At 37.2% G+C, this 26128-nt stretch overlaps 1 protein-coding gene across 3 annotated transcripts in view; it reads left to right on the top strand.

Moving 5' to 3' along the window:
- SCAF8 (SR-related CTD associated factor 8) overlaps positions 1–26128 on the top strand; it is an 83457-nt gene that overhangs the window by 54419 nt on the left and 2910 nt on the right. For 2 of the 3 annotated variants that reach the window (XR_006171074.1, XR_006171082.1), the window contains one exon: positions 5917–6069. The exons of the other annotated variant lie outside the window; for it this stretch is intronic. The gene's annotated coding sequence lies outside the window, so the exon portion shown is untranslated. The remainder of the gene's footprint in view (positions 1–5916; positions 6070–26128) is intronic. 3 annotated transcript variants of the gene reach the window in all.

Genomic DNA, 26128 nt, shown 5'->3' with positions numbered 1-26128 from the left:
TGAAAATTCTAGCAGACACTATAAATTGGACCTAATACAAGCAATAGTTAGATAATGTCCAAGAAGGAATGGCTTGCCAACCTAGATTGATATCAAATAAAACTTACAAAATGGGAATAAAACTTTCTTTTTTAGATTTAATGAAAATGAATACATACATTCTGATTAAATATTCACCCAATAAGAAGCAAGCATCCAAAGATATTACTAGTCCGGAGCATTTTCCCAAATGTTGTTCATATGACAAAAGAAAAAAAGGAAAACTAGGAAGGGTTTTCACCTTAGATCCCCCTTAGATATGGGTTTTCCCCATAGATAGATGTGTAAGTATTTGTAAGTTTACAATATCTTGGAAAAATGACTTGATAGAAACATGAATACATCGCTTTTGGCTCTTTTAAGTAGTAGGTGCTGCAGAACACAGAAGGCTCCAGGTAAAGAGTGAACCAACTTGTCTGGAAGAAATGTGTGGAACTGAGATGTTAGTGTGAAATCCAAGAGTTACATTGCCTTGCTTTTGTTACTTCAGTCTGAATGCTGATCAGAGGATGCTCAAATTTGTTGCATTTTCAATTACTTCTGGTGTTCAGGTATATGACCAATACAGACACAGTAAGTGACAAGTTGTGAATGATGAGGTTGGTGGCCCTGCGTGTGGCAAGGTAGCTGGAACTTGGTGATCCTTGGGGCCGCTTCTAACCCAAGCCATTCTATGATTCTAAGACCGGTTGTTTACCTGTGAGATTTTGCCATTGGCTTCACTGAATCCAGAATTTCAGGCTCTGTCCAGGTGTTTTCTCTTCAGCAGCCATTAGAAAAGCTAAGGTGCTAGATTTCTGGTTCTAGTTTCATTTTCTGATTTCTACTCTTTAAAGCCTAAAGCCCTCTAAGAGGTAGAATGTGTTTGTTTTTATGATTTAATTCGTAAGAAAGTATTCATAAGAAGTATTCATGGCATCTCTGTTAAAGGCTGTTCCAAGATTCTGAGAGTAGAATGGTATGAAATGTGCAATCTATGAGAGTAGATGTATGAAATATTTGAAAAAACTGCAGGTGTTGTATTTGTATAATCCTCAGCAGGATAATTCATGAAGTGAAAGAAAGAAAGCTAGTTAAACACACTGATCTTACCTTCTTTCTCTTTCCAAATGACCTTGCTTTCTAAGGAGGTCTTTTCAGTGCTGCGTGCAGAGAAGCCCCATACTACATGTTATACTGCATGGTCACTGTTCTTTGTTTAGAATCCAATATGTATGCACTGGTTTTCTTTTCTCCATCTTCTTACTGCTTTTTGGAAAGGTTGGGATTTACATTTAAGTAGCTTTATCATCAAAGAATTTAAAAAAAAAAAATGCACTAGGTTAATAAATTTTTCTTATTTCATTTGAGAATGCACTGCCCAGTTCTTATCTATGAATTTCCTTTTCCAACAAATTCTTGCATTTCTGTTTGACCAGAATAGAAATAAGAATGGATGGTATGATTTTTTTTTTTTTTTAAAAAAAAAAAAAGAGACATGATAGTCTGGTTCCAGTATATTCAGGAATATAAGTAAGATGACATTTCTCACAACACACAACAGTTTATGCTATTAAATGCAATTTGAAAAGTTGAGATCACAAAGTGACTTCAAGAACTGTCTCATGCAACAGCTGCACATCATAGTGAATGCCAAGATCTTGCATTTCTCCTCTTCTTCCCTTTCCTTGTTACTAGAATATTTAGTCTCTTTTTCATAATGAAGAAATTTAACAAAAAAATTATCTGTATTTCACTTCTCCCAACTTTGAGAATTAATTTGTTCTGAATGTCCCTGATCTTGTGACAGAAAATCAAACATCAATCCAAAAGGAAGAAATATGTGAAAGCAATTGTCTAAACGCTTCCACCGTTATATCTGTAAAATAGTAAGACACAGGGAAAAGCTGCTAGGGAAAGGTTTTAATTCACAATCTGCTTTACCGATTGGCTTCATTTTTGAAAGCCCTCTGAAAATTTTGTATTTCAGATGTGTTTCCTAAGCCATTTCACTGTTGTTCTTCTGTCTTGTTAATGCATTTCAAAACTGGGACCTATTAAGTATCTTACAGTATAACTTTGTAATTATGTATCTCATCTTAGAATGATTGTTTAGCACTGACTTGAGGTACATATGAGAAGATAGACAATATGTTAGAATTTGTTATTGTTAAACTACTGATATGTATACCCACACACACGCACACACCCCTAGGTTGCTCTGAAAGTAATGCCTCCTGTTTATTTCCATAGAAATTACAGCAGATACAAGAAGCACCACACTGTATGATGGAGCAAATTCTCAGCTATAAAACGGTTTTTGAAGTTTTTGAGCGGTTTTTGAACAGTCACCAGCAGTTTAGCTATGCATTTTTGCCAGCGATGAATAAGAGCCTGCACACCATGCTGCGTGCCGTGCTCGTAGCGATCTGTGCCAGTGAAGGTGAACCTCAGAAACACACCACCCACCAGCTCACTGTGCTCACATCCACTGTTTGGTCTCTATCAGCGTTCAGTAAGCATTGATGAATGTCAGTGGGTGCAGTCTTTCCATTATTGAGGAATTCAGTAACACCCCTTACCTTCATCCACACTACTGTGGCAAACGCCGTTTTGTCAGACTGCCCCTCTGCTGCATCTGTCACATGTCAACAAAAGGTAGTGGAATATTGGTGGGAAAGTTCAACATCTACTGCCATAGACATCTGCCTTGTGGGCCAACATCGTAAAATAGGAGGCATTACTTTTGGAGCAGCCTTCATATGTTTATTCTGTAGATTTCTGTTTCTAGGTCCCATTTTCCAGAGAAGGGCCAGGAATCAAATTCTGCAACATTGCAGTGTTCCGAACTTCTGCAGTACTAGTAGGTGGTTGCCTCAAATGTACTGTCTGCTCATCTTTGCATTCCCGCTTCTTATGCAGTCTTCATGCTTGGGAACTACTGGCATCCTGCTGTCATCACTGTTCCTAACCAAGGTGTTCTTAGGGCTCTTTTAGAAACCTTTAGAATCCTTCTAATTTCATTCTTCTCAATTTCTGAAAAGCTTGAAATACGGAACTTCACATGTTATCCTTGGGCACACAATCTCTATTGGAGTGACAAAATACCCATTTATATTTCCACCCTTGTTTCTTTTCCTACAGTTATATAGAATGTTTTAAGTTGGAAGGGACCTTAAAGAGAACCCAGTCCCAACCCCCTGTCTTGGGCAGGACTTCCACCCACCAGCTCAGGCTGCTCAGGGCCTCATTCAACCTGGCCCTAAGCATCTCCAAGAAATTGGGCTTCCACAGCTTCTTTGGGTAACTTGTTCCAGTGTCTCACCATGCTCTGAGAAAGTAATTTCTTCCTAACATCTAACATAAATCTCCCTTCTTTTAGTTTAAAGTCATTCCTCATTATTCTGTCACCATCAGACCACATAAAATGTCTGTCCCCTTCCTGCTCCTAAGTTCCCTTTAATTACTGGAGGGCCACAACGCGGTCCCCCCAGAACATCTCCTATCTAAACAAGCCCCGTTTTCTTCAGCAAAAGGTCTCTTCAGTGAGTATTTTGAAGCTGATTATTATAGCATGATTTCCAGTGTCTTCAGTCTGAAACTAAATATATTCTTCAGAGTTTTGAGGAAACAATTTTTGTATACTCTTACTATTCTTCTATGCTTCTCCCACCTACATGTGGGAAGAAGTATAAATACATGTGGCGTCCAGTCCAGGCACCTCAAACTGCATTCTTGCTTCCTTAATGAGGAAAGATGCAGTATGTCCCCAAAAGATTTACAGGTTCTGTGAAGATCAGCTCCTCAGGGTATGTGCAATAAAACAAGCATGTGAAAAGAGCAAGCCTCTGTTGTCAGGCTACCTTATCCAGGTTTTGAACCTCTCTTTGCAGCCCTTGGATAGAGGAAGACTGAAAAGGCAGTCGAATGACCCCTCACTGACCTTTATCTTTATGGGGGCTCTCAGTCCAGCAGCTGGTTATTATTCCTTTCATAAAGTGTGGCCAGCTCTGAGTCATTCATTGCAATCACTTCTGAAACACTAAGCAAACCCCAAACCATGCTGAAAGTAGCAAGGTACACAGGTACTTGGAATCACTAGGTCACACCTGTGACATAGGTGAGATGTGCTGTCCCTGCCACATGCACCATTTTCTATCTCTTTAAAAAACAAAAAGACAAACTTGAAATAAGCAAATCAAAAAACAACTACTATTGGTCTTTCAATGTTTAATTTTCTTCTGTGTGAAACAGAGCTAATTTAATACCATAGCAATGAGGGGAGTTGCATATCCCCACCCAGAAGTAATTGGTAGGGTGAGGATCTCCATGCCAGTGTTATTTAATTTGTCGTTTTCAGGTGGTTGTCAAATCTTTCTTTGATCACTGCACTTCCAAAACAAAAAATGTTCTGGTTGCATTGAATTTAAACATTTTAAATTTGCTTTATTTTCTTTTTATTCTTTTACCTTTTATCTTTCAAATGTGTGTATATTAGTTGAATGCACCTTTGAAAAAATACCTTAATTGTTTAGTAGTTAATTTCTTCTTTTAGAAATGAAGCTTCTGAAGCTTTCTGCATTTATTTCCATTTAAGTGTATCATAATATAGTGGAGGAGGATGCAAAAAAAGAAAAATAAAAATAAGAAAAAAAATTCAAGCATCAGCAGAATTGCATAGAAATGGGGAAAGCTTTTCTTTCAGTTAACTGCACTGTATTTTATTCTGCACTCTAAAATTATGAACGCTTTCATAATCAAATCCATAGATCGTAACAAATTGTTACACGATAAAATATCATGAGATTTTTCTTTCAAGAGATCGTAGTTTTTTGGAATTAAAATGGACCACTGTGGAAGCTCCTTTTGGAAAGATGCAAAAGAGTACATATTCTGTAACTCTTTCTAAACGTGCAGATTTGTTAGCAATGCATCGAACGTGAGATGTGAAGTTCTGTTCTTTAGTGTTCTGGAATTGATTAAATGTGTATTTGAAACCAAAAGATTTACTGTAGTTTTGAAGAACTGTGAAATGAAGGGATTTCAGAGGGATGTGCATTTGCTGGATTTTATGTGTTCTCACGGTTGTGATGTAGAGTTGATGCCAAGCTTTCTCAAGTAAGGCTACTGTTGAGTGTTAGCACTATTACGCTACGGTGTTTTGATTTGCTTTAGTTTTTGTTCATCTCAAATACGTAAAGGTTTGGATTAAGGCAGCTTTGCAAACCATGGCAATTCGTGTGTAAACCTGTGAACAGCTGAGAGGAGTATTGCAAACTGGAGCGAAGCAATAATTTTACAATAGCTTTACTATTTTACATAGCTTTTACAAACTCCGATGTTTGTAAAAGCTATGCAAAAGAGAAGAAAGTGATTCTGAAAAGAAACACTAAATGTTGACTCCTATTTTCTTTACTTTGTGAGTAGGATGTCTGTCTTAGTTTGAAGCCATAATGAGAAACAGCTGAAATAGCTGCCGGTGAAAGGGGTGGTTTCCTTTTAAATACAATATAGTCACTGACTTCAGTTTCCTTGCTAAGGTTTGTAAGATTCACCTGATCTACTTGTTCTTTTGAGGTAGGACAGAATACTAAAATACAAATGCTTAGTTTGAACTATTACAGAAAAAAAAAATGCAAGTAGATTTAAACGAGTGTTTAGAAGTTACAAGTAAAAGCATAGGAGCAGAAAACTTGCAGAAAATTTGGTATGAAACATCCTTGAGCAAGTAAGTAGTGTCCACTCACTCAATATTAATTTTCATTTTGCACTTATAAAATAAAAAGTTTTTTGCGAACATTTATTTTTGAATTTTTGAAAATGAATTTGGTATCTCTTCTTACTGTTGCTTGCAGTTGACATTTCTTTTTCTTTTTTTTCCCCTGGATTTTGCTTCAGCTTTATTAAATTGGTGTCCTGACATTTGGCTGCTTGCTGCTCTGAAACCAGCAGAGGGTGCACAGAATGTATTCAGCTGTAGCTGTTTCTTCACGATCCCTTGTGTTACTGCTACATAGGAACCAGACAACTGCCCTCCTAGGCCCTATTCAGGTATCACTTGAACATGATTCTCAAAATAGTTCACAGCTGTGCTTCAGTGCATGGTTTTCCGTCCACCTAGTGGAATTTTCCTGGCACTATCTGTCAGATTCAGAACGGTGCCAGTTCCTATGTGCTTGTTCTTGCTAAAGCGAGCAGACGTTACACGTTCATAATTTCATGGATGTGAACCTACTTTGAAAGATGTTGTTTGTCACTCTGATATTTTAGGAGAAAGGTCTGTGAATGTGGCTGTTGAGTTATTTCTCTGCTTTTTAACTGAACTGTAATTGACCTGGCAGAGCTTTGCTGGGAGCTGCCACCTCTCTCCCTACTCTGACCAGTGAGCAGAGCCTACCAGGTCCCAGATCTTACCTGTCACATTACACAGTAGTTTGGACTTAGAAAACTGTCAAAAGTTTGTTTCCTTCTACATGTCCTGATGAGAGCCAAGCAGAGTTTTCTCTGGGCTACTTTCTGCTCTTCTCTTTGTGATCTTCAAACACCTGTTATTTTATAAATTGGAGAAATGTGATCAGGAGAGCTCAGTTGAGGGAGTTGCTTTACACTGTCTTTAGAATGTGTTTTTTTCTCTGAGTGTAAGAATCCTCTGTTTAACTGCTGTGTGGTGTTTTATTATGTGAAATTGTCTTTTTTTACAGTATGATGCATCATCTCTGAAAGGAGACTAGATGCATATGCTTCTGGAAAGCGCTGAGAAAAGAGCTTTTACCCGAAATTGTCTGCTCTTTTACTGGGTGCTTGGTAGATTTGTCACAGTGATGATTTTGGTCCTACTAACTTTTAAATATTATTCCCCTATATCTATATAGAATATGTAATTGCTGTCAATGAGATCAGTTTTCTTTTTGGAGTAATGTTCATGGGCTCGTAGATGCCCCTATATTCTATACCCGTATAGGTATAGAATATTACCTATTCTGTAGGTAATAGAATGTATATGATCGTTCCGTGGATACTATACAGGAGCACTTTAGCCCAGTGAATTATAGAATCACAGAATGGTTTGAGTTGCAAGGGACCTCAAAGCCCACAGATCCTCAGCCCCCTGTCAGGGGGAAGGCTGGGATCAGGCTGCCCAAGGCCCTGTCCAATGTTGTCTTGAATACTGGCAGTGAAGTACTGATAAAATTTGTTTCCAGAACAGGACTGCTGTAAATGTGTTCATGCATTTTTGATGTTTCTGGATAACACAACTCCGGCAGGTGAGAGTTTCAGCAGATTCCTTGTTATTAGACAGTTTGTGTTGTATTGCCAGTGGCATGCAAAAGGAGCGTGCCAACAGGAACCCCTTTTCACATCCTGCTTCTCTGACAGTGACTCCTCTTTCTTTTCACCCACCTTCTGCTTCTCTGCAGGCCTTATGGCACCTTGCCCGTGCAGTGCATCTTTTGATCAGCATATCCCACCAAATGCAGATGTCAGAAGTGGGAAAGTAACTGCTATCTTACATCCTTACCTATAAACCCATCCCCTACGTCAGTCCTGTGAGAAATACTATGATTCCTTCAAAAAACTGTATAATAATTGGTCATTTATAGGATCAAGTCTAATGAATAAGAAAAGATAGACCTTCAGCTTTAATCACCTGCACATTTGCTCCAAGTTGATAATATTTATTTTATTACACCCATCACCTGAAAGATTTCTTCATGAAGCCCTTGCCTTTATGCGTTCTGTTTAACAGGTCATGTATTATGATAGTGAATATGCCAAATAACATATGGAAATTATATATATTTTTATTCATATTCTATAGTAACATTCAGTAGTGAGTGTATTGGATGCATGAGCATCTTTTATATATAGTTTCAGTGGATTAACATAGTATACATCACAGAAACTATTTTCTAAAACATAAAAAGAATCTTTGTAAGTTTAACATGTAGGAAGATATAGCTGTGGCACTTGAACAGTCCTAACTTAATTTCTGTAATATCTGAAGTAAAGGCAGAAAGAAAATAGTACCTAGTTTACTTTGTTGTAAATCTTAAGATACATTTACCATTAATATAATATAGTTATATAATACTGCTTTGAGAGAGTTTCCATACCATGGAAGAGTATTTTTATCCTCTTTTTTTTCTGGATTTAAGTTTATGTGTATGTCTAGATATCGGCATTTCTAATGCTTGACTGTTAGAAACAGTTGCATATGAATTAGCCTACTATAATTCACTGAAAAACACTATTTAGCTTTATTTCATGTTAATGTATTTATGCTTTGTAATTTTTCCCATTGGTCATTTTTTTTTCCAAAGCGTCTAATTTTTCTAGCATCTTGTTGGAATCAAGTTCATTGCATCAAACACAGTTTGTTTTCTTCTTATTTCTAACAGGCCAAGCTGCATGCTAGATGCATTATAAATTAAGTTTCTTACTTTGGATCTCAAAACTTCTATATATATATAGAAGTTATATATATATATATATATATATATATATTTATAAGTTATATATAGTTAGAAGTTATATATATATATATATATATATACACATATATATATATAATAATTTTTTTTTTAACTTGTAAGAAAATCTCCTATCATACCTATAATGAAAATGCTAATTCAGGGCTTGAAGCAATGATTGAGCACCTTGTGGGAAGGCAGGGCCAACCCAGGGGAGCTCAGGTGCAAGCAATGCACCTGAGTGACCCAACGGGGTGGAACCAGGATCTACCCTTCCCAGCCATCATTTAAGGGCTGGCAGTGGAGGTGAGGGTTTCTTGTTGGAGATCCCTGTGTACTTGAGGTCTCCTAAGGGTAAGCAGATCTTTTCCTTTGTTTCTGTGACTATGGCTGCTGCATTTGAGTGTATCCTTGCTTGCTGCAGCCTGAGGCTCATTACTACACTGTTATTGCTGCATTTTCAATGGTGTTACAATACTTTTTGAGTGTTTTTTATTTGTTTGTTTTGAAGCTTTTGAGAGAAAACAGAAACCCCAAACTGTAGTTGTCTGAAAAACTTTTTCTTTTGTGTTTACAGAGATCATCCTGTGTTCTTCCTCTCATGCCACAGGTGATTGATCTTGGAGAATTAGGAAAAACTTAATCGAGATCCAGAGTACATTGATTTTAGTAACTAGACTTAAGATTTGAAATTTCTTGAGCTTGCCTGAGAAACGATAATCTTCCTTTAAAGGAACAAGTGATTTGAAGCCTGCTTTGCTTTATAAAATATTTTGTTCATAATAAAACTATTATGAGTATGGTTTGGGTTAGCTAAGAATTAATTTTCCACCCATTGTATGCACAATGGTTTCCTCAGTCCGGTGGTACCTTTGAGCATCGAAGTGTTAGGTCAGTGTTTCATTTCACCCTTTTTACAATGCTTTATACTCAGTGCTTCAAAAGCAACTGCAGGTTTATGTTTAGAATGTTGAAATGTGAATGCAAATGCCAGAAAACCTGTGATTTTCATGCCGTAGCCTTCTTTGTGTCTAATTCATCTATTTAATGAGATCCTTGGAAGTCCTTCTCTGAAATTCCAGTTCCTTTGGTTTTTCCTCCATGTTGCAGTGAATATCTTCTTGCTCTGCTTAAGAATGAGGTGGTTGTAGTATTCTCTCTAGCTACAGAATAAGGATTAAAATATGGTTTTGCTTTGAATTAAAAGAATTAAAGGAGTATCTGGTTTTACATTTCTTTGGGATTTTAATTTAAATATGCTTTCAGTTGTTACTTAGGTATGAAAAATTGTCAAATACAGATTCATTAAGTTAAGATAGTGTGGTAGGTCCAGCATAGGCATCTTTGGGATAGGTCTTAGTGTGCATAAACCAAAGGCTAGAAGCTGTCTCAGGCACAGCTCCATATTTTTGTATGTTTGTCTTTGCTTCTTGTGCTCCCTTTCTGTCTTGCTGCCGTGCAAGTGAGGAGTGCCAGTGCTGTAGTACCTCCTGTGGCCCTATCCTTCTGCAGGAATTTGTTGTCTTCGCTCTTCTTGTAGCAGCATCTTTTTTCCCAGCTTTCATATTTCCAAGTTAACAACGCTGCTTCTATTGGTACAGACAAATAGCAGAATTTCAATGACTTGTGTTGGTAGTTGGAGAAGAAACAAGTGGAGTGGGTAGAGATGCACAGCAGCAAATATTGTTGTAGGGACATGTAAATGCTGGTCTGCACAGCACATGGTGAAATAAGGAGATGGAGGGGCAGTAATTCTTTCTGGCTTTTTTGTTGATTGGTTGGGTTTTTGTTAGCTTATTATGTGTGCGTTGTTGTTGTTTATGTCTTTTTATGACTGATGAAAGAATGCATATGGCTATGCCAAAGGAAACAGTGTTGCTTTATGTAAAGCAAAAGACAAAATTCAGTATGTAGGAAACTTTAATGCAAATGGCAATTTTGTTAATTGTTTGAGCATTCTTTATGGATAATGACTGTTCTTAGATTCGAAGGGTGAGAACTGAAGATAATTAAAAACTTTCATCTGGAAATAAGATGCATAGTACTTTTAATTCTCTCAAGTAGAAATCAAGTTCCAAATTTGTAGTTGACTATATCATTGCTAAACAGTTTTAAGGAGATGTACAGTGTCCTTTCAGCAAAAATTATAGTAGTTTAATTCCAAATCAGTATATTTGGGTTGTTATTTTAGTAAGACTTATCCTAGCTGTAGGGAAAACAAACGAACAGAAAAAAAAAAACAAACAAACATGAGAATACAAATGAAAATCAAGATTAAATGAATTATCAGAATGCCAAATTCCTTTTACTGGTTTAAAAATCTTCAATAGGCCTTCTAAAAGCAATGTTGCTTTTTCTTGTTTTGCACTGGCACACCTGAGCTGTGCTGGCCCTGTGTCAGGCTGCAGCACAAGGATAGGCACACAGCCTAGCTTCTGTGCCATGCTGTGCCCACTCCTGCTCCTCCTGCCTGTGCTGTAGGTGCACCCATTGCCTGTGTTTGCTGCATGGCCTGTCCTCAGAAAGTGCTGCCAGAGTAGTATAGTGCGGGGAGCGGGGTGAGGAAGTCATCCATTTTCCTATTTACTTGCCAAGTGTGGGAGGTTCTCATTCCTATAAGACCAAAGTGCAAGCTGTCACTGGTGTCTTCTAGAGGACGATTTACTACTGAATAGTATCAATTTCCAAAGGTTAGCTTTCTTAGAGCTAGTCTAAGTACCCAGTAAATATTTCTTCACATGTTCATGTCCTTGTGTTATGAACCATCCACCTTACACTGCTTAGCCACAAAGTTGAAGTGCTTTTAGCCAGGTGATGTTTCCCAAATGTGTTTCATTGAAACACAAAATCTCAAACAGGTTCTGCTGAAGAATATCTCTGAATATCTCTCTAGGCACCTTGACAAGCCTTGGAAAAATGAGTGCAGGTCAGTATGGGGGTGCCAAAAAGAGCATTGAACCAGCCTAGGCAGAGGATTTTCTGAGAGTGTGGGGTTGTTTTGTGCTAGGCAAGCTCAAGGCATCATCACACTATGTTTGTGGATCTGACGCAGGGGAGCAGAGTACAACCTGGTTTTAATAACCAAAAAAACAAAACAAAACAAACAAAAAAAAAACCAAAAAAAAAAAAAAAACCAAAAAAAAACCGAAGCAAGTCCAGGAGGCTGAGTATGTTGGATGTATGTACCTCAGCAGGGAATCACATAAAAGATTTGCTCTGCTTCCCTGTAGCTGAGCTGGGTTTTTATGGATGTTATGGTTCCCTATCATTTGTCTAGATGTGTTCTATATCCCTAAAAAACATTTATTAAGGGTATATTAAATATGTAGTAAAGACACAACTAGAAGACTTAACAGTAACTTAAAGGCTAATATGGAGAGCTAGGTTTGATTATGTTAGAAATTGTTCTTGTGCATATTGGAAGAAAGCAGCTGCTATTATGATTTAGAGCACTGACAGTTGAAAAAGCCAGACTGTTCCGGGGAACAAATGGCTTGCATAAAGGAGCACAGCAGGCATGTGATGGAGTAAAGTCTTCGGAGTCTTGGGAATTTGGCATAAGATCACAAGGGGGTGTAGCTGCTAGTAGTTGCATTGGTAAGATGTTTACCTCACTTGTTTCCCAAATTCCCATCTGATGTTAAATGAAGAGCCCAGGGAGCTGCATCTGAGCTGTTGTATGAAGATCTGTGCCAGGCTGTACGCTTTTTAAGAGTACAAAGACAAATGCAACTTAACAGTAGAAAAACAATAGTTCAAGCATATAAACAGGTGGATAGGGAAAATAACCTAGTTGTGGAACTTAGTCAGAATGAAATATCTGTGGTTATGAAATATCTGTCTAGAGTATCCCTTATTAAAAATGAGAATGATTAGACTATTCCTTTTCAAAGGACATGTCGATGAATTTAAGAAAACTCAAGCTGCGTTCCTGCCACTTCAAATGATACTATTATTCTAGAGGAGGTATTATGGTCTTTCATTTCACCTTATGCATAAGCTATTGGTAGATGTGATGGATTTCATCTTGGTAGCTCTATTCCACAGTTGCTTTGTGAGTTTAAGGTTTCAATAGTGACCATCTGAAAGCAAGTATTACAAATTATTTAAGTATACTACTGAATTTAACTCCTTTCTACCTTCTCTTTAATCCTTGACAATTTTCAGGACCAAGCCACATTTGGGAAGACTAAAGGACAAAGCTGACAACAAGATGCAAAAACAACAAAAAAAAATCCATTAGAATATGTGTATTAGAATTGTGATATAATGCAAGACTACTCACTGAGGCATTCAGTAGTGCTGCTACAGAAGTGCTTTTGATTTTTCATTAATACACTGAAAAGTAGATTGAACTTCTCATCCCACTGATTATGTTGTTTAACTATCTCTTTATGACTAATACTAAATTTTAGAATTTAATCTTTCATCTGAGGGAGTACATGAGATGAGACATTAGCTTAGAGTAACTGGAATTTTGTGTGCCAAAGTTTAAGCACAGATGAGTGCATAGTTGCAGCACTGTCTATGTGAAAAGGGATAAATAAGGCAAGTATGGAGAAACAGAAGGATGTGAAAAACACCCTTAAAAATTGAAGATTAGTTTAAAAACAATACTCATGCAAGCTTGATTGCTTACTTGATATTAGTATGACTGACAAAATTGTGGCAAATTTCAAAGTTTAATAATGCTAAAATGCATTATGTTGGTCTTTCTGCTCAGTTCATGTTTCTGTCTGCCAGCTGTCTTTTTTCTAACATTATGGTTTAAGTTAGATGAGCTCATGAGAGTTTTTCATTGTTGGTTTTCTAATGAAACCATCTTTTTCTATGATTGAATGTGCAGTACTATCCAAATAAAGCATTTTCTGAAATTTGGTTGATTTCCAAAGTTTCATGTTAAAAGAAAGTTAGGAAAATGTTATACAGAAACTACTCTCCCACCAGTCAGCTCTTCTTTAATAGCACTAGCTTTGGCAAATTTCAAAATATTTCACATGAAGAAGTTCCATCCCCTAAAATATTTTGTGTGATCTTTCTCACATCATTCCTTGAAATTTCCCTTCCTCCTATCTACTTTCAGAAGCACTTAATTCAGGATATTTTTGGTAGAATCAGAAGGCAGATTTCTCATTAGCATTGAAAGAGCTGATACGTTCTTTGGCTTTCAATTTGTTTTTCATAAAGCAAGTGCATTTCCCAGGTTGCATGATATTTAACTGAGATGCATTTTTAGTGCTGTTAACGTGTGTTAAAATATGTTTTAATGCCTATAGATGTGAGTTCGTAAGTTTGGGTGTTGTCTGAGTAAATACCTTGGCACCAGACTCCTAAAAGTTTTATTTATGGCATTCCTAGTATCTGACAGCATTTGGAAGATATAAGTAGGTTTTTGTTCTAAATTGTCTCCATACCTGCCTTTGTTTTACGTGACCTTTGAAACAGTATTATTGAATTACTGAATAATTTACACAAAAGACAACAAACTAAGACATGATTTGTAAGGAAATTGCTTTACAAAATAAAGCTGTACTTTGCCTCCAAAAATCAGTGTGTCATCACACTAAAAAGGACTCCTCTGCCATAATTATTTTTGTGCTGCAGGATATGAAGATGCCATTTTATTCTTTGCACTTGGAAAATCTTTATTCCAGCACAGGAAACAAATTCTACATCATCAGATTTATTTAGCTTATAATTGTATACCCATGAACAGTAATCAGTTGCAAAACATAGCAATCTGACCTTCAGTACTAACAACAAAGGGATAGATTTCAGTCTGAGGTTATGCAAGTCTGCTGTTCCCTTCCCATAACATATCTGTTCATCCTGAGTGTGGTACAGAGCAGAGTATGGAAGCTCAGGTTTTCAAAGGCACAAGATTTGTTCTCTAGTAAATCCTGAGGGAACTGTGCCTGAGAAGTAAATAAGATTTTGAACTGAAATGTTTAGTGGTTCCTGGTAGGTGTGTTGAAATCAGCCTACCTCAAATTAGATTATCATCACAGAAAAGTCATTGTGTGTGCTTATAAATGAATACTTGCACAGTTTATGTTGAATTTTCTTATATCTTCCCATGAAGTAGTGTCTCAGTCATATGAATTTCACTTTATTATAGGAATCCCCAAGCAATCATCACCTGTTTTTTTTTTTTTTTTTCAAGGCGCTTAAACCCATACCTTGTGTACCAAGGTTTTAATTTGAAATGCTTGACACGTAATCCTGAGAGTCTGTATTTAGAACAAACATTGTGCTACTTCATCTTTCAGGCCTTCTTGATCAGATATTTCTAAGATAAAGCCAAAAAGTCAGAATACAGAATACTATGGCAACAGTTAAACAATTGTGCTTACTAAATTCCTGCAAATCCTTTATTCCTTCCAATTTTGCAGAGATCAGAGGAAATTACAGTGTTTCTTCCAGAAACCTTTCATTCCTCGTCATATTTCCATTTTTTTTCCTTCTTACTGTTTCTAATCACCTGAGCATTTTGACTAACTTGCTTCTGTTTCTGTGCTATTCTCTTCCCATTTCAGATAAGAAGCACCTCACATTTTAGGACGGGGACTCGATCTCTTATTTAAACACATCAATAAGAAAATTTGAGAAATGTCAAGGGGATTAGACTTTTGTGTTCCCCTTTGTGTTTCATATATCTGTTGTTAATTCATAGGAAGATCATCTTATAGCGTAATGAGGTCTGAATGAACTGAGAGAGAGACACTGTAGATTGGATCTTCTGTAGCTTACTGTAGGCTTTCAGTTGGTCTTGGGCAAATTGCTGAATGTCTTGGTTTTCCCTGTATGATAAAGGAATAATGACAGGTTTGGGTTTTTTCTTTCAGTTTCAGGAAGACAAAGATACTTTTCTTTAGTTTGTGACGTTATGGGCAACTATTCTGTCCTTAAAAGCTCTTTTTTGTGTCCTCAGTCCCTACTTAGCCTGGTTTCTTTAGTGTTAATAGCACGATATGTTTCTATAATAATGATTCAATTTGCAGCAATGTAAAGTGGGCATCTATCAGAAAGGAGTATTTACTACATCTTAGCACTTAGCTGATGCCAGTACAGAAGCTAAAGTTAGATCAGGACAATTGTACGATATGAATTAAAACTGACACTCAGGAAGTTGCTATTGCTCACTTTGGCGACATCATTTTATAGGCAATTCATTTTCTTCGTAGATGATCATTACTCACGTAGGTGCAGTCTACAAAGACTCTAGAGTGGCTGAAGAAGCAGGAATTCAATCTAATGAGTGCGTTGCTCTCTTGGACGTTTCCAGATCCTGCAAGTTCGTTGCCCAGAAATGCTGCAGGGTGAAAATAATTGTTTTATTTGAATGTATTTTAAAGGCCTTCAGGCATTCGAAAAGATATAAAGAGTAATCAGAACACTGCATTACAAGCATTTCTGTATCAGTATTGTATCACTTCTTTTATATGTATTTTTTTTCCCCTGCAAGGACTACTTAAACAAGTAAATCTGAGTTTCTGTAAACTGTATGTCTCCTTAGTTCTCTATATTTTTAACTAAAAGCTAATGTAATTACACTAACTTTTACATCCTATCAAGAAAATTATGTAAATAATTAAAAATGGTTTAAGTATAGACTTCTCATTTGAAGCTGACAGACTTTTTCAGAAAGCTGTTAAGCTTGACGTAAAAGTAGAAAGAGCAATTGAATAACTGACAGAATCAGTTAAATCAAACCTGTCCATGAATTTGATTTTTCCAGAACTATAGTTTGTGTTGTCACAAGTTCCAGCACATTATCCAGTCTTTATAGATTGTCCTCTAATCTGTGTTCAAGTTGTCAAGCATAATCGTGCACTACAATAGTGGTCTTTTGATGTGTTCTTCGATCTGCTTTTATCTATTTATCTTTTTTAGGTGGTGGATTTTATATTTTTGTAGTTTTTTGATAGGTTATTATGTTTAAGGCTAAAACACTGACAAGACATCATGGAAATGTTCCACTCTGCCTGTGTAGCAGTTACTGGAAAAAAAGGAATTATCACTCCCATTTTTTAAGAAAGGTAGAAAAGAAAGCCCGGAAGACTATGGGCCAGTAAGCCTCTGTGCCTGAGTAGACTATAGAACAGATCCTTCTAGAATTTGTTAAGGCACTTTCCAGATGAGGAAGTCATTTGAGACAACCAGCATGGCTAGACAGTCATAGCTAGAGGGTTATGATCAATAACTGTATGTCCAGGTAGAGGCCAGTGATGACTGCTGTCCTCCAAGAGTCTGTATTGGGACCAGTGCTTTTCAACATCTGTATTACTGACTAGAATAGTGGGATTGAGTGCACCCTCAGCAAGTTTGCTGATTACACCAAGCTAAGTAGTGCAGTTGATACAGTAGAAGGAGAGAATGCCATCCAAAGGGACCTGGACAAGCTTGAGAAGTAGGCCTGTGTGAACCTGATGAGATTCACAAGGCTAGGTCTGCACTGGAATCTTGTCAATGCTAGATGTGTCTGCAGCCTGGGGAGAAGATTCATTGAGAGCAGCCTCACAGAATAAGACATGGGAGTTCTGGTGGGTGAACAGAATGGTATAGGCCAGCAGTATCCTGGGCTGCATCCATAGAGGATGGTAGCAGAATGCAGGAGGTGACTGTTCCCCTTTACTCTGCCCTTGTAGGGCCCCATCTGTAGTACTGCGTCCAGATCTAGGCTCCCAGCACAAGTGCAATAAGAAGAGTACATAAGGTTATCAAAAGGCTGGAGCACCTCTCCTATGAGAAGGGGCTGATGGAGATGGGCTTGGTTAGCTTGGAGAAGAGAAGGCTCTGGGAAGACCTCACTGTGGCTTTCCAGTACTTTGATGGAACTTAAAAACTGGAGAGCGAGACCAGGTTTTTTTTATCTAGTCACCACAGTCACTTCCATAGTTGTAGGATGGGGAAGTACAGGCATGGTCTGCCTGGAGAAGCTGTGGATGCCCTATCCCTGGAGACATTCAAGGTCAGATTGAATGGGGCCCTGGGCAACCTTAGTTGGTAGGTGGCAGCCCTGCTCATGGCAGAGGAGTTAAAACTAGATCTTTAATAACTATTCCAAGCCATGCTATGATTCTATGAATAGATAGCCTCTTGCAGGGCTAATTGTCTTTATGTTAGAAAGTTTTTTCATAGTCTGACTTAATCTTCACAACCATAGAGTAAGTCATTTCTATTATGCATGATAGACATGGAGAACTATTAGTCACCACTGACTTTTCATAGTAAACATTTGCATAGGTGAAATGTTATCTCAGTCTTTTCTTTCCCTAGACTAAACAACCTAATTCTTTCAACCTTTTCTTGTTCTACATATATTATCCTTTTTTTTGTGTGTCTTTCATCTGGACTCCCTTCAATGGTTTTCTTCCACTGACAGCATAGTAGGCAGAACTGGACATAGTCTTGCAGCTTGAGCTTTGCCTCTGCTGATAGGGAATAAATAGAATAATTCCTCAATTTGTGTATAGCATTATCATGAATATATAATCAGACTGTTGTTTTTTTTTTTTTTTACTACTACATATTATCCTGATTTACAGTTTGTTTATATACCACCCTCTGCAGATCTCTTCTGCAGTACTTCTCCTTCCTATATCTGGCATTAGCCTTCAACAGTGATCTTATTTGTTCATATGGATTCTGTGCATTAACTTTAGAGCAATTATCTGAATTACTGCAATTGTAGTGAATTCTAATCCTGTTTTGTAAGCTGTTTGCAACATTACTCTATTTTATATCACATCTGATTTTAAACATCTTTTTTATTATTGATGATCCTCAAATTTGTTTAAGTGTAAGAATTACAACTGGCTTCTTCTAAGTACCTTGCTGAAAATGAGTGGTTGACCATCTCAACCATCTTTCCTTGGTTGTGCTTCCATCTCAGATAAGCAGTGGTTATGCTGTAGGACAGCTAAACTTCCTTTTGTTTGTCAACTATGTGGACGTATTATAGCCCAAGGTAACTGACATCTTAGCCACCAAAATGCAGTGTTCGTGGCAGAATTCTTCCATCTGTGAAGTCAAGGGAAGATGATCTTTGTAATCATCATCACTCCTTAAAGGAGCCCATTGGGTATCTACCTGAGCCAATGAACTAATCTTTTCTGCAAAGCAATTGAAAAGAATAACTATCTCTGACCATGGAATCCTGCCTTTGTTTTTAAGCTTAATCACAGCTTTATAAAATACCTCTGGTAAAATTCCTGAGGGAACTACACTGATGATGTGCCTCTTTGCTGTAGTGGCAACCAGAAAGAGATGAGATATAACCAGCTCTGCCCTTTCTGTTGTGACAGACCTCTTGCAGAGTAATTCACCTAATCTCCTAACGATGAGGGGAGGAAAAAAAAAAATAACAACAACAAAGCTAAGGCAAATGGATATTTCTAAAGCACATGTGAATCTAAAATGAGAGGTGAGCAAGATAAATCATGTATTGATAGAAAAGACAATGCAACTATTGGTTTCAAACTGAAAACTGATCTGTCTGTTATGGGCCAAACTACAACACTATATCTACAGCCTTTATTTGGGAAAGGATATATGTGATTCAGCTCTTTGAGGATGTTACTACTTTTCTTTTTTGAAAATGGTCTGTAATAGTTATTTTGGACCTCTCCAAGTGGATGACAAATAACTGCATTTAAACCAGAATTTTCTGTATAGCCTTTTCTTACCCTGCCATCAGTGCTATTTCAGTAGCACTCCGGATAAGAACAGTGTTTTTCCTTCTTCAGAGGCTCCAAATATTGAAGTTATTTTAAGGGAGTGGTTTTAGATTCAGTTTGTATTCATCCTGATGGGTTATATAATGTGTATATTATATAATGCCCATAATTTAAGAGTCCACATAGAAAACAAAACATTTATTATATTCTGAGGCATTTCCAAGGAGTGAATAACTATGATTAACTGAATAGGCCATTAGCTACCACTATTACTCTGCTCAAATGCAGCTGAAATAGCATTTCTTCAGTGGTAAAAAATATTTGGCAGCACTGTACTCGCAAAAAAATATATATATACCAAAAACAAAATATAAAAGCCCTCAAACCTTTTTTTAAATAACATTTCTGGAAAGTCATCTACATTCTTAGGCATCTCCAAATAAATTTTACTTAGGGGCACCAGAGCAAATTTTCCTAGGTTGTATCTGTTCAAGAAATATGACTATATAACGTAGCTGCATATTGCATTTCATCCATCTTATTTGAACGTATGTGGAAATTCAATAATTAGAGTAGCTACGGTGATAAAGTTTTCTTTGGATTTACTAAGCCTTCTTATTTAAGTATTCCCATTATATTTTAGATGTTTTTTTCTGGTTATTATGTTTTCTGCAGTCCGTGTGTTTTTCCAACTGTTTGTATCACTGCAGAATCGTGTATTGCAATTAGAGAATAAAATATATTCTGGTTCAACTTACACAGAATTCCTAATGAAATACTGATAGCAAAACTTTGATATTGGTGATATGAGCCAACAGCTGATCAAATTTACTGCTACTTTTTTACTTCTGTTTTTCTAAATGCTTTTTTGGCATTGAAATAGGTTGTTCTTTTGAGTACATCTTAAGCACCTTCTACTGCAACATTCTGTTTTATTTACAAAAAGCTTTGAATATAGTACAGGAATTGAAATTCTTCAAAATTTTTGTTCAAAAGACAAAAAGACAGTGTGTCTTCAGGGTGAAAAACAGTCTTCAGATTATTTTTTAATTGAATGTTCTTGACAGCTTAATCTGGCTGGAGTCTGAGAAACTCTAAAGTTTCTTTATCTTCCTCTATCTCAGCTTGTTAATGTATCTTCATGCTTGGAATGTCTGATCTCTGCAGAAATGCTGGTAATAGTTACAGTTAGAAAAGACCATAGTAATTAGCAAGAACCTTTCTGGTTTATGTCCTTTGAAAAAAGTCATAATTCCTATGTTGCTCTCTGGAGACCATTGGCGTCTGGAGCTGGCTGCGCTTTTCTGCTACTGGGAGTTGGTGGGTGACTCTGTGGATTGAGTGGTCTGTGCTGGAGCTGGGGAACAAATATCCTAACTCTAGTGATAGTCTGTTTATGAAAAAATGCTTATCTTTGCACAATTGGCATTGAATTTGACTTCAGTTTTCCTATTTCTGAAAAGAATTCCCTACTCCCTACAGTAGCATGTTTTAAGAAGTTAAATGTTTAAGTGCCTAATGTAGAATGCCCCAAAACTTAGAAACTTGACAAGATTTCAAAAGTGAGCATATGCAAAAAGCACCATTTTAAGGTCAGTAGCATCAAGCAATTGCCATTGTTTAAGATCAGATCAAAGTCTTAGAGCTAACAGAGATCAGCAGTGATGGAAATGTTTCTATTTTGACATGAAGAGTGCCTTGGTCTGTATTTTAGAAGAGAAAGCCAAGCTTTGTATCTGGTAAAATAAAAAGTTCTCTTGTGATTAGAAAATGGGGTTAACAGTGATCTGAACAAAATGTTCTACAGAAAGATTGTCACCTGCTTACTTAGCATTGGACTGATTTATCATCAATACAGAAACATTTGTAGATGAATGAAAGAATGGGACTAAGCAACATTCTATTTATATAATTTATAAATCTGAATTAAAGGTGCCAGAAGCAAATTTAGTGCCAGACCCCATAAGTCAGCACTGAAGTTGTTGACTTTCTGTTCTGCTAAGGTTACAGAGAAACCACAAGTAATGACTATTCATACTTTGTACCATCAGTAAAGTTATGTAAGACCTTATCTAAAGCTATTTCTTTTAAGCATTAAAATTTTAAATGTATCTGACATTTCTCAAGCAATTTTCAGTATATTTAAAAGAATCTATAGTTTGTGAGGTTCAGCTTTCTTGGTTATTTCTGTATTTGTAACTCCTCCAGGGAGGGAATATCTGGACTCAGCTGTTGGAAATAGCAGATATGTGTTTTATCCACAGATAATGCCGAAAGACTGAGATAAAATTTAGTAATACCCACGCGAAGTCAGAAACTTCAGCAAAGAAATGCAGTTTCTACAATTATCTGTTAGAGATAGTAAAATGAGGGAAAAACAAAGCATGTTTCAGAGTGGTGGGATGTCTCTAAGCAGTAGGTGTAATACAGCTGAGTAAAAGATAAATGCTATCTTAGGGCATACCATGTAAGGCATTTTCGGCAGACGTAGTGAAGTTATTGGTGCCTTTATAGAAGGTATTTGTAGGCTATGTGTAGTAGAGAGGTTTCATCACCTATGTTGAAGAATTGAATCAAACTGGAATGGATATAGAGGCAAGCTTCAGGGAAAGAATAGAAAAACCTAACAAGCAAAAGTACCTGAATAGGTGTTGTCTTACTTACATATATCTCTAAATATAAGCAATTAATTTCTGAAAGAGTCAGAAAAAAATGAGATACATCTTGGTCAGTCAATGGAAAGGAACTTAAGTCTCGGGTGCCACACATGGGAACACATCCTGCTCCAAATAGCAGAGGCCTACAATTTTGCATGCTTTTGAGATCGCCCTGGGGAATAAGGAGTTGTCATTGAGATGGAGCCTCTTCTTGTGATCCTTCATCCTTATCTTCATTCCCTCATACAGGCTGAGAACCAACTCAATCAGCATTTCAGCATTTCAGGTCAACCCAAAGGATTTATCCAAACTGCCACTGCCCTGCTTGTGAATGCATCCCTGCCTTGATGCATAGTAAAAGCATCCCTGTAGCCAGGCCCAGCAGCAGGAGTTAAGGCTCTTCCTTCCTTAAACCTTTGTGTGTTCTTCAGCAGTTTCTAGCTCTCACACCCTGCCATACCATATCACACCCATAAGCACTGCTGAGCACAGACTGAGCATACTGCCCACTGTGTCAGGAGCTGTCAGGAGACTATTCAGTCCTGTAGCTATGTGGCTGTACTCCAGCAGTAATGTAAATCCTTGTCTCGCTCATAGTACTGCTGAGCAAGGTAACTGCTTTAGTCTGCAAATCTGGCAGGCAGCAGATCCAGATGTTTCTTGTCCTGCACATGTCAAACACACAAAGAGTCACAGCTTCAAAATTTACAAGACTGGCTTTAAAATCCCAAGAAATCTTAAGATTAATGCTCTGCAAATGCCTTTTATTTTGGTTTCTCTTTTCTCAGCCACTTCTGAATTTATCACAAAAGACAAGTCACATTTTGCACCTTTCCTTTTTGTCTATAAGTGCACAAAAGTAAACCAAAAGATGAAAACTGAGATAGTCATGTGAGCATCTCTCTTCAGCAGGTGATGCTTTACAGAAATAAATCACACCATAGGACACAGGAGAAAAATCTCTGGAGTTGATGAAGCCCTATTTGATAAAGCCAAGACCTGTGTTTGTCCAGAGATGATGAAATTCCTCTTGGGTGCAGCACTCACCCAAGCCCAGAGGAAGATGCAAGGTGCCCAGCTGCATTTAGGAGAGCTGGTACTTGGGGACCCTGTCATATCTGAGCTACAAATGTGGTATGCCTCTGGGCTGTTCATTTCTAACTTTTCCTCTTATGACATCAAAACTCTTAGATATACTTCTGCCTAATATTTTTTTCTCTTAATATGTTTTAAAAAATCAGCTATGAGAATTTTTGTGTAAGTACAGAAATGCTACAGTATTTCAGATATTGAATGTCACTACTCATTTTGCATCCCTAAAAAGCACCTTTAATTGAATCACCTAAATCACCATTGTAATTTTAAAGTGTCTTGTTTAGTTATGACATCAAAATAGGTAAAATGACATGATGTTCCAAATGTTACAGTTATCTTGATAGAATCTTCTCTAACATATTAGAGATGGATGCTTCATTGTTTAATTCAAGTATATAATCATCAGCATTTCCATATTATAAAGGTTATGACATTCAGGAGCAAGAATATTGAGGTATCTCATTATCAATAGTTTACTTTCTAAACCATGAACTTTCACTGAAATTTGAAGTCAGTTAAAACCGGCATGTTTCATGGTTCTTGCTAACTTCATTAAAACTCTTGAATTTGCTATTAATTATTTCACTATTTGGTAACTTTATGCTTAATTTCACTGTCACTAATTTTCCTTCTGTCAATCAGCATGCTAATGCTACACTTCTGGAATTTCTCCCATTCCCTGCTTTTGCAAAAGTGAGACTCATGCAAAACATTTACACTGCAGAGCTGACTTCTTTGTCTCTGTAGTGCAGAGAGCTCTCAGCAGGGGAAGGGTCACCCACACACCTCTGTGGCTGCTTCTTGACTTTCACATTTGGCACTTCAACAAATGTAAGATAAATCCTACTGCTGAGGTGCCCAGCACTGTGTGAGTATAGGTAACTCTTGCTGGGTTTGTGACATTTGTCATGGCGTGCTGCATGTGCAGAAGTGCAAGTGTCATTAATGATATATTGATGAGGTGGGAAACCCTTAGGGCATCTAAAATGGCATGAGACACCTGTGATTTGACAGAGTCTTATCCTTAGAAAACTAACCCTAGTGAAGTGAATCACCCCTCATCCCATATGGCTGGAGCAGTTCCTTTGTGCTTATCAGAAATGCATTTCTGTATGCAACTTCAGCCATCACTGAAAAGTGGTGGTCTTTAAAAAAAAAGAATGCACTGGATGTTTTAAGAATATCCCTCAGGATATTTGACTGCTGTAGAATTATAGCAGAAGAATTGTCCTTATTTCCAGCATAGGTAATTTCAATAACAACAGTATCAGTGCACCAGTTTTGCTTCTCTTGCTCTTATATGCACTTTTGATTTCTGCCTGATGTTTCTGAAATTGACTGCCCATCCAGTTGCACCCTGGGATCTGTAGGCATCTGTGATGCCAGCGCCTGCGAGTGGACACCTCTTCACATCGGTTGTCCCCATAGTATCATCAGATCCATGTTCTTAGGTTGGGAAGCCCGTTCAGGTGACCTCACTCTATGAGTTTCAAAGGTCTTGGAGTAACAAAGCATCCTGTTCTTGTAGTAGAGCTCAGGGCTTTTAAGAGAGAGGTCACTGTAACACATGCAACTTTGCAAATCACCAGAGTGCCATCTCTGCTGCTGCTGAGCAAGCTGCTACATGGGGTCTCTTCCAACTGTGCTTATGATTGAGAGATTTGTCTTTCTTTTACTTTCACTGAGTCCAAAAGTCTCAATTTAACAAAAGGAAGGAAATTCTAGCTCTGACTAACAAAATGAGGAAAGTAATTTTAGCATCTAGATGCCTGCAATACTCAGTAAAGTCTCTTACATCTTTATAACTTGAAACCCCTAAAGCTACTCTCATCTCAGAGAAGTAAAGACATCTGGTTAATCTCAGTCTGAGGACTTTAGTCTTGCCATAAGGGACAAAGATTATTGTGAGAATCCTCCCTTGCCCTGACAGACAGCGGCTGTTTGTCGCAGCTGGTGCTGGGTCAGGCAGACAGGGCCATCCCTTCTCACACTGCCTTCTTTTCCACTGAAGAATATAGAAAACATTTTTATGTTCTATATATGCTATTGCCTTTCTGTAATCATGTATTTTTGAGAGTCAGTTTTTTCTCTTCTCTTCCTGGAAATTTATTGGTGTTGTGTTGTATTTAGATTTGTATTTCAGCTTTTGCTAGCTTCCAATGTTTCTGGTTCAGAACTGAAAATACTATCTTTCGTATCACTTTGAAAGAGCCAAAGGCTCTGGCTTCCACTTCAGGGAGCAAATGATTTCACTGTTGTGAGTGGCTCAGAATAGCCAGTAAACAGTAAGTAAAATATGGCATAGAATTAGAAATAGAAAAAAATCTGGCAAATAACTTGTATTAGGTAGGAAGTGTGCCTCCAGTATTTATGCAGTTGTCACGTGTCTACGTCAAGATTAACATAAGTGGAAATACTTTCCATGAGAAGTGTCAAATGGCTGGTTCTGTGGTTGTTTGTGCTCTCTGTTCAGTATGTTTCTGATCAAGAATTCATGTGAGATGAATAGTAGTTTTGCAACTTGGTATTTTCTGATGCTGTACAACTAACTTATTTCCAGTGGCAGTATTGCAGTGAAATATCTTTTCTGTTTTCTAAATGAAGGTTTCTACTGAAGAAAAACCAGTTTTAGGAGGCTGTCAGAGTCCCATTAAGCCCTAATTGAACAGTATTCTAATAGAGCATGTACTTCATGAAAGTAGTTATCTGAATGTACAATCAGTTATTAGCAAGATCATGTTTTCAGTTGAATTTTTTCTGCATAATGCTTTTGTTCTCAAAAAGTATACAATACTTAAAAGATTTAATAGTATTGCCTTCTTTATTTGAACAAGGCTGCATGGCAGTATATGTTAGTTGTTTGTATGCTCATATGTTCTAGGGAAACTGAGCTAGAATAAATTATTGTGAAGTGAGTGCATAAATAATTTGGAAACCATATGCAGAGAGAAGTTTGCAATGATATACCATTAAGTGCTGTTCTGCAAACATTTAACTTGTTTTGGTGCTACTCAGTATTCTTACAGATAATGTGAATGAAAGGCCAGAAAGTAGGTTTAATAAATTTATAGATTAGAACAAGTGTGCTAAAGCACGACTTAGAGTGGACAATGATCTCGATAAAGTGTTGAAGTAGCTCAGAAAATACCACGTTTCCAGCAGTTGAATTGCAGACTAGAAAAGCTTGCATATAGGTAGGCATTATCAG

The sequence above is a fragment of the Centrocercus urophasianus genome, unplaced genomic scaffold (assembly GCF_019232065.1).
Source record: "Centrocercus urophasianus isolate 14NV4802_14NV808 unplaced genomic scaffold, USGS_Curo_1.0 seq_10, whole genome shotgun sequence".
In the NCBI taxonomy this organism is placed as follows: domain Eukaryota; kingdom Metazoa; phylum Chordata; class Aves; order Galliformes; family Phasianidae; genus Centrocercus; species Centrocercus urophasianus.
Note: the sequence above shows the minus strand (reverse complement) of the source record. Positions and strands in the feature narration are given on the sequence as shown.